Below are 10261 nucleotides of genomic sequence, written 5' to 3' on the forward strand. Positions count from 1 at the left end.
GAGGTCCAGCTTTCACCCCCATCATTCCTTTGCAACTGCTCTTGTCAAAGTCACTGCCATTCTCTATCTTGCTAAGGCCACTGGTGTGTGACCATCTCTTGGGATCCCTCAGCAGCAGCACTGATCGCACCTGACTATTCTCTCCTCCAAGAAGCATTTTCTTTTCTTGACTTCCACAACACCCCCTGCTGGGGCTTGCCCCTCTCTCTTCCAACTCACTGACAGTTTTTTCTCAGTTGCCTTTGCTGGATCTACCTCCTCTCAAAGTTGATGTGCGCCCAGCTTGATCTTCACATCTTTTCTCTTCTCTATCTACACTCTCTCTGCCGAGTGAATCAGGTCCCGTGACCTTAAATACTATTTATGTGTTGAGGACTCTCAACTTTCTCTAGCTCTGATCTCTCCCTTGGATTCCAAATTCTTATATACAACTACCCACCCAGATATCTGATTGGTATATCACACACAATATGTTTGAAATAGAACTCTTGCTTCTGCTATTTCCTAGCACCCCCCACACCCATCCCAGCTCTCCAAACTTGCTGTTCTCCAGTGTTCCCCATCTCAACCGATGGCCTCACTCTCAGCCCAACTATACAGCTCAAAACCCAGCAGTCACCTTCATTGGTCTCCCCTTCATTATTTCATTCAAGCCATCAGCAAGTCAGTTGATGTCATCTCATAAACCTGTCTCAAATCTCATCACTTCAGTCACCTCCATGCTACCTGGAACAACCTACCATCATCTCCTTGGATTAGTATAATAGTTTCCTACCTGGTTTCCCTGCTTCTACTCTTGGCCTTACACATTCTATTCCCCAAAAAGGAATCTCAGTGTTATTCCAAAGACATAAATGTGATAATATTGTTCCCTTGCTTAAAATCCCCCAACAGCCTCATGCTACACTTAAGACTACAATTCAATTCCTTACTAGGGCCTCTGAGGCCCTACAGGACGTGGCCCCAGCCTACCTTGTTCATTATGCTTCAGCCATGCTGGCTGCCTTTCACTTCCATTCCATCCCCCAATTTTTCCCACCTCAAGGCCCTTGCTCTTGGGTTTCCCCTCTGCCTGGAATTCGCCACACCTCTCTGTGGCAGGCTTCTTATTATTTAGGTTTTCATTCAAAAAGTCACTTGAACTTCCTACCTAAAGTGGCCTACCCAATCTATCTCTATCCCATGACCCTGTCCTGTTTTCTTAATAGCACTTATTACTACCTGGAATTATCTTCTGTACTTATTTATTTACTTATTTAAAGTCTATGTGCCCCTATGAGGATATAAGTTCTATGAAAACAAATACCTCATCTATCATATTCACCACTGCATTTTCTATGCCTGACATATAGGGGTACTCCATAAATATCTGTTGAATGAGTAAATTATCTCTAAGTGTAATAGCAGTTTGCAAATTATACAAAACGATGCATTGGAACTCAATAGCCAATCCAAAGAATTTATCAATAGCTAAGAAATAAGAAATGGTGAAACCCAGGGGCAAATTGAGGTGAAGTACATATGTCAGACTACAATCACTGACAAATTAAAATTATGTTCCATTCTGTTCTTTTAGCCCTCTCCAGTCTTCTCCAACTTATCATCAAGAATCATCGAAAGCTGATGGCAGAGTTGCCCACATTCTCTTTCTTCTCCTTCCTCCTCTAGTTTCAAAGTCTAAAATGAAAAGGGATGAAATAAATTCCTCTGTCTGTACCCTGGTTTTCTATAATCCAAAACTCATGTCCTGATGTATTCAAAACCTGGCCTGAACAACTCAGAAAGTGTTTTCGGATGCTCCCTTTGAGAGCAGGTCAGTTGAACCTCACTCTGGCTTTTATAGTAAGGGAGGCAAGTGCTGCCAAAATTAACACGAGAGCTCCACTACTGGATTTTTACTCTGAAGGAAACAGTTGGTGGCAGAAATGATCTTTGACCTTGCCTCTTTGTTATCACCTTCCCTATTCCATTGAATGAAACTGTACTAGTAAGTGCTCTAGGTGGGGCAAAGGAGAGTGCTGAGCTAGGCTTACTCCTGGCTTTGCTATAATCTACTAAATTTACTCTAGTTTTGGAAAAATCATTTAACTTGCCCCAACCTCCCCTGTTTATCTGTAAAGTGAGAAACCTTTAGTAGACGACCTCTAGCTCTAACTGTGCATGGTGTGGAAATATTTTGTATCCAGTAAGTACAAAACAATTAAACTAATTGGTGGACTGGTTATGATTGGTGCTGTCCTACTATAGTCAAAAGACAATAGAAGGCAGGGTCAGAGGGTTGGGATGAGTCCTATGTCACAAGTTGCAGCTTCTAACTTCCAGAGATTAATAACTTCCCCTGGGATATTTCATGGTTTAAGTACAATATACGTACTAAAGACTGCAAAATTTCTATCCTCAGCCCAGTTCCCAATCCTGAACACCAGATTCATATACCCAACTGCCTAGCCAACATCTTCACATGATGTCAATTTACATATCCACTTTAACATATTTAAATACTCTCTCCAAAGTCTGTTCCCTTGTCATCTCTATCTCAGCAGACGGCAATTCTATCCACCTGGTGCTGATGCCTAAAACCTGAGTCCTTTCTTTCTCTCATTTTACATTTAATCTTCCCACAGATACTGTTGTTTCAACCTGCAAAACAGATCCAGAATCCAACAGCATCTCACCGTCTTCTCTGTTATTATCCAAGTCCAATTATACCCTCTCTCCTGGACCACTGCCATAGCCTTCTGACTCAAACTGCTGCTTGCGCCCTCACCTCCCACCTCCAGCCTTTTCACAGCCAGAGTGATTCTTTTCTTTAAATCCTCACCCGAGGATATGTTTTTATTGATAATACAGGGAGAGGAAGGAAGAGAAAGGGAGAAAGGGAGAGAAACATTAATTGGTTGCCTCCTGTATGTGCCCTGAAAGGAAATCTAATTTGCAACTTAGGTATGTGCCCTAACCAGGAATTGAACCTGCAACCATTTTGGTGTCACTAACTGAGCCTCCCAGCCAGGGCACCAGAGTGATTCTTTTAAAACATTAGTCAAATCACATCAATCCTCTGCTCCAAACCCTGTAATGGTTCCTCATTTCTCTCAGAGTAAAAGCTCAAGTCCTTATGATGGTCTGCAAGTCCTCACAGGATCTACTCCTCTCCACCCACCTGTCATGGCTTTGTCCTGCTCTGCTACTGTTCTCCCCTGCTCACTCTGCTCCAGCCACAGTGGCCCCCTTGCTATTTCTCAAACACAATGAGCACACGCCTGCCATAGGGGCTTTGCACAGAAAATTTCCCTTGTTCAGTGTCTTCATGGCTGCCACCCTCACCTCCTTCAAATGTCGCTTCTGCACTGAGTCCTATCCTGACTTCCTATTAAAATTACAACCTGTCCCTCTCCTTCCTAACCCAGAATTTCAGATTCCCTGCTTCATTTTCTCCCCATGCACTAATCTTCTAATATTCTTTATAATGTAGTTATGTGTTATGTTTAATATTTATAGCCTGTACCCCTGTCCTGGATATAACCTCAACAAAGGCAGGGTTTGGTATGTTTTGTGTTCAGCACAGATACTCAATAAATAGTTGTTGAATGAAGAATGAGTACCATTATGGGTTAGAAATATCCCAATGTCTGTGTATCCACTGCACCCCTCCCTAGACGCGCGGATCTAAGATCCACTGAGCATCGTCCAAATTCCCTGTGGGTTGATTCCATCCTATGACCCAGAATCTCATGAGATGTCACCTGCTCACTGAACCAAAATGGCACATAAAGACAATGATTGCTTTCTTTGGTTTTAAGACTATTTTCTCCATTGAACCATGGATCTCCAAAATAGGGGAAAACCCAATGATCCACAATCAATTAAATTGCTAATAATGAAGTTGCCAAATAATATTCTAATGGAAGATCTAGTCTCTTTCCCTGGACTTCTTGCCTAACACCAACTTTAACTCTATCATTTTTTTTATATCTAACCTTCTAAACCTTTTAAAAGCCATTTCTACATTTCTGTAGGGAACTCACATCTATCTTTTCAATGCCTCTTCACACAGACTTGTTAGTCTGTCCAACTGTTATAAAGCAGGATTTCTAATTCCAAATGATGTGCCTGGTAACCCAATACAGAGAAAGGAAGTGGACTCATTTGAAAGGAGATTCCCATCCAAGGGGAGGCTGTCAGTGTCAGATGATAGTAATTTCCTTGGTTCTAGTATTTACAGCTTCATAGGTTGGAGTCAACACCCATCTTCTGAATCACCTTTGTTCACGAAAAGCAGTAGTAAGACTAGGCTTGTATATGCCCTTAACCCTTTGATACGCACGGGCTTTGTGGATAATCTTAGGAAAAACTGCTGATTGCAGCTGACTTTCAGAGAGTTTAAAACAGGCATTTCCCCCAAATTCGTGTCGCCTCCATCACCATGAACAGAATACAAGCAATAGAGGAGAATATGAAAACAAACCATAAAAAACAATAGAGAACACAACACTAGATAGAATCTCTACACAGTGGGCATGTCATTGGCATAACTTACATAAGTGTAAGACCTGACACTTAGGCTTCTCACCGCATCGAACTAAGTCAGCCAGAAGTCCCTGAAAGATGTAAGTGTTGGGTTGTATCTTATTTTGAGAAATAAAACCACAGCTTCGCACAAAGGGCCTTTTCACTTCCAATAATAACCACCGCACTTAGGTTAAGGATGGATGATAGGTCATAAAGGTAAAAAATATAAACCAGATGCTGTTATCCCTTTTAACTCAGAAAAAACACACACATTAAAATCCATTATACACTACCTCAAAAATGTTTGCAAATTTGTCAAGTCTCATTTGGCTTTAACACACGCAATCTTTCGAATGTTCAATATTATCATTAAATCCAAAAAGGATTTGAGGCAGCTCTGAAATATGCAAAAGACATCCTCCATATTAATTCAGATGTGCTCTTAAGAAACTAATTCATTTCAAACATTTCATTCCAATTTCAGCTTGGCTTTTGCAAGAAGGGCCAAACTTTAAAAACATCATAATAACCACTCCTTGCAAACAACAACAAAAAATGTGACAGAGGAGGGGGGAATGGCACCCATTTCTGACCTGTGGTGGTAACTGCCCTGGCTGGGGATTCTCATGCCCCACACCCACGCTTGGAAACCCGAATAACAAAACCGGACTCCAAGCCTTCAGCAACCGCTCAGGCTGGAGCAAGCGCTGCCCATGCTTCATCTCCCGGGAAACTCAGAAACTTCCCAAGAATGAAGTTGCAGCAGCGAAGCAGGCAGCGGAGCGAACCCCAGAGCTCTAATATACTGTCTTTTGCAGACAACAGTGCTTCAGTGTCAAAGCCACAAGACCAAGGGCAGGCGCCGCATCCAGAAGAAAACCGCTCTCAGCAAGCGCAAAACAGTGATCACAGGGAGGTGGCCACGGACAGGAGGTGGCCACGGACAGGAGCGCAGCGCTGCAAGGTCTGAGTGCTGACCGTGCCTGGAGTCCTTCCCCACTCCGGCATTTTAATGAGAAGTAAAGAGGAAATAGGAAGGTTTTACGGTAATTGTATTTATGCGTTAAAAATACCAAGTGACTCTTAGAATGTTCATGTCTCTCCAACACGAACAGATATTTTTTAAATATTTGGTTAGAAAAACGGAAATAACCTAAAGTTAAAATCCATGCACATGAATTACAAGTACTAATATGCTAGGATTAAAAACAAAACCCAACAGGAGTTTAGACTTGGACTAAACTCTCTCCACGGAGAGCCTCAGAAAGAAAGCACCGGCTTCTCAGTTATGGCCATGGGAGTGAGCAGGAAATTTATTTGCCCTTTCCCCACCTACGGTCTCTTATTTCACATTCCTACAGTGTTCTTTCGGCTCCACACTCGCAGCTCACACTGCTGGAACATACTTTGGTGTTTCCTGCAAATCTGAAGCTAAACAGGAAAGAGGCAGAAAAAGATTTTGAAGCATAATAATGAATCTCGAAAGAAAGTCGTTTTGCATCATGTTTGTCCTGTTGTGTCGTAAACCATCGAGTGAGATACAAGACGCCTTATTGAGCCAATTAATTAGGAGTTGGACATGGGGGGCGGGGGAACTTCACTTAAAAATATTGAGCCGATGCCGAAACCGGTTTGGCTCAGTGGATAGAGCGCCGGCCTGTGGACTGAAGGGTCCCAGGTTCGATTCCGGTCAAGGGCATGTACGTGGGTTGCGGGCACATCCCCAGTGGGAGATGTGCAGGAGGCAGCTGATCGATGTTTCTCTCTCATCGATGTTTCTAACTATCTCTCTCCCTTCCTCTCTGTAAAAAATCAATAAAATATATTTTTAAAAAAATATTGAGCCGAATAATAATTTTTAAAATATCATCTTTCCTAAAAGAAATATTTTCTAAATTGGATAAAGAAAATACAGAATGCTCTTGCGAACGCCTTGAAAAGGCCCAGGTCATGGTTCGGGCCACAGAGTAGATGCAGGAGCGGAGCCCAGTGCTTTCCTTGGGGCCCCTGGCAATGAGCTCTCCAGCCAGGAGTCGAATTTTATAAACTGCTAATTGACGGGCAGGCTTGGCTCTGCAAGGGAGTTGACAATTTGACTCATGCTTACGGTTTCTGTCCTGAACAGGCATTTGTGGTCCGAGTGCCATCAGACATTCTGAGAGGTCGTGTTCTGAGTGATAAGGTTACACATTCAGACTCGGTGGACTTCTTGCCTTGCTGTCCACAGACTTGGGACAACAGGAGATACATGTTTAGGAAGAAAGGAAAGAAGGAATGAAGGAAGAAAGGGAGGGAGGGAGAGAGGAAGGGAGGAAATGACAGAAGAAAGGAAAAAAATCACAATTCATTTCAGTATGGCAAAGTAGCCCACCCTTAAAAGAAGAGTCATAAAAGAAATCAAAAGCATAAAATAAGTCTTATAAAATCTTTCCCCTAAAATCAACCAATATATCACCCAAAGAGTAAACAGAGGTGAGCTGTAAATCTAAATCTGCCTAATGCATTCCTGGACTTTCTTCCTGAGAGCAAATGCCACTGAGAAATGAAGGTTCAGGAACCCAGACACCTCAGGGGTTAGAGAAAAGCTGACTGCAGTGATTGTCATCACCAAGATAAGATCACCTGCCCTCTTCAGTAGCTTTAATAGCTAAACCATAACTGAGAACAAAACAAAACAAAAAAACCCTTTGCGTTTAGCCATCACCTTCCACAATTTTAGCAAAGAAGGCATAAGGAATGATAAAATATTCAGGACCACAATAAGATTCACCATTCCATCCATTAGTCTTTGCTGGCCAACTTAGTTCCCCATGCCTCCTTGCCTCAATCAGGGGGAAAATACGCCTTCCAGATCCCATTATTCTCCCAGGATTTGTTCTTTCTCAAACCAAACTCCCCGGAAGGGTCTATATTTGTTTAGAGAGAGTTCTGGAAAGCTAGAGGTCGGTCCTTCCTGCCCCTGAGAAATGAAACTAGCTGGAAACCTAGTGGAAACTTTGGTAGGAATACTATGATGAATAGTTAAATATTTACAGCATAAGAACCAGTTCATTTGAAAACAAATGTACAAGTGCCTGGCTTCGTTCCCTGTCTCAGGAACCAAGAATGCTCCCTTGCTGAGAGCTGCCATTTTATTGACATTCAAGTGAGAACGGACGCCAGGAAGCCTGAGGAGGAGCGAGCGCAGCCACTATAGTTCTGCAGACCAGCATCGTGTTAGACGAGTTCGTTCTGAGGGAGCCACCCTCTGAGCCACAAATCCCCAAAGAAGAAACGTTTAGGGGAGAAAAAGCAAAACCAATAAAATTTGACATCAAATGCAGGCATGTCCCTATGAAAACTTATCAGTCTACTCATTCCATTGCCCCAAACGAAACAGGATATTAAAAAATGTGAAGAGCATGGCCAGTGTGGCTCAGTTGGTTGAGCATCATTCCATGTACCAAGAGGTCACTGGTTCGGTTCCCGATCAGGGCACATGCCCGAGGTGTAGACTGATGTTTCTCTCTCTCTCTCTCTCTCTCTCTCTCTCTCTCTCTCTCTCTCTCTCTTCCTCTCTCTCTGAAAATCAGTAAAAACATATATATATTTTTAAAAAAGTAGAGAAATCCAAATTCTATCAGACAAACAAAACACTGCACTATATTGAAACCCGCTTCCCTCCTAAGGGAGAAGGAAAAGGAAAGAGTGGAGGGTGGAAAGTAAAAGTAGAGCTTCACTCAGACAGTTGTATAAATAAATCATACCCCCTGAAGCTCCATGTCTGAAGTTTGCTTTAATGCGAAGGGGGCGGCTTGGGGATGTGTAAGTGTACAAAATGATTTTTAGAAATGCCTCTTTGGACCGTCCGTGTTTGGCTGTATTTGGTGGGAGCCAGTTCAACTGGTCTGAAGGGAGCCTTTGGGAGGTCGTTCTAACGCCCTCCAGTCACTGTGCCTCTAACAGCCAGGTCCCCTGCGTGGCGCTGTGGTGCACAACTTCCTGGAGACGGTGTTGGCCACGTGGGAGGCTCCCAGCGGGGCTGAGACTCTGCCCTCGATTGACAGGAGGCTTGACGAAAAACACTGGGCACTCAGAGGCTCTTGGAGATGGCGACAGAAACACAAAGGAGAAAACCACAAAAATGCCACCGAAGTCAGCTTCACTTTTCTGCTCCCCATGCCAAGGTGCTGCTTGGTGGGTTTGCATTCCCCCGTGAGGGCTGAATGCGTGGGGATTTTCACGTGAGTTGCCCTCGTCCCTTCAGATCACATAATGGGGGCAGATAAGGTGCTGCTCCTGGCAGAACCTCAGCTACGAGGCCGGAGGTCTGACCCAGGGAAAAGTGCCCTCTGTCCTTTCATCTGCTGCTGGGATCGATTTTAAAGAATTAAATCCTCATATCTGTATTATTGGTAAGCAGGGTAGCCCTGCACAATGCAGAGAATAAAAAAAGATATGAGGAATGAATGTCTATTGCATAAACCTTCTTTACTTTAGTAACTGTGTATGTAACATTTATGTTCATGACATTTCAGCTTTCCATGCTTTCCAAGATCTGTTCCTAAATTCAGCTCAAATTATACTAATGTGAAGAAAATGTGAGGATAGCATAATAAAATATATAAAAATATATATATGCTATATTAAAAATACAATTTATATGTAAGTACATATGTGTTTATTAGTTTTCAAATTGTCATTCTGACAGTTCATATTTTAGTGCTAAAAATTTAGGTATTTTAAATTTAGATTATTTAAATTAGGATTCTATGTATTGATTTCTTGGTTTACAAAAATAGAATATTTTTATAAATATACCATGAGGCTGAGACTACGTCTTAGAGAACTAAATTATTTGATGATTAACAAAACAAGGCCCTTAAAAGGTTAAATTACATTTCTGCAATGTAGTAAAGTAGCCAAACGTATTAGTACAGGTTGAAGCCTGAAAAATACCTAACTATGGTCAAAGGCAAATTTCCTTAGAGAACAAAAACTTCCTTTAATCCTTCTATCAAAAGTATCATTATGCCCTGGCCAGTGTGACTCAGCTGGTTGGAGTGTCTTCCTGTGTGTAAGGGTTACAGGTTTGATGCCCAGTCAGGGCACATACCTCGGGTGCGGGTTCAATCCTCTATTGGGATGTGTTCAGGAGGCAACTGATTGATGTTTCTTTTCTCTCTCCCTCTCTCTCTTTCTCTCCCCTCTTCTCTCTCTAAAAATAAATAAAAACATAGCCTCTGGTGAGGATTTAAAAAAATTTTTAAGAATATAATTATTCTGACAGAGTCTATAATGTCATCAGCATAGAGAGGAAAACATTCAGTTAAAGTATTTATACCCCATTCGAATATCAACATGGGCTATTCTTTGATCTAAATAGATTCGTGAGGGGAGAAAAGTGAAGTTGGGCCCATAGGTCAACTCTGAAGCACAGCCTGTCGTTCTGCTCTACAGCAATAACATCAGCAGGGCGGCAGCATGACTGATCGCATACTCTGTACCATGCTCAGTTCTGAATGTTGTCTATGCCCTCCACCCTCTTATTCTTTCCACAAATTGTAGGAGGTAGATACTATCATCAATCCCATTTCACAGATGAGGAAACTGGGGAACAGAAAGGTTGAATGATTTGCTCAAGGTCTAGGCTAAGATAGAACTAGGATGTGAACACAGACAATCTGGCACCAGCATCTGTGCTCTCCATCACTAGTTTATTTATTTATTTCATTTTTATTTATGTATTTTTTAATTAATATGTTTTATTGAT

This window comes from Myotis lucifugus, unplaced genomic scaffold, assembly GCF_000147115.1.
Source record: "Myotis lucifugus unplaced genomic scaffold, Myoluc2.0 scaffold_856, whole genome shotgun sequence".
Lineage (NCBI taxonomy): Eukaryota > Metazoa > Chordata > Mammalia > Chiroptera > Vespertilionidae > Myotis > Myotis lucifugus.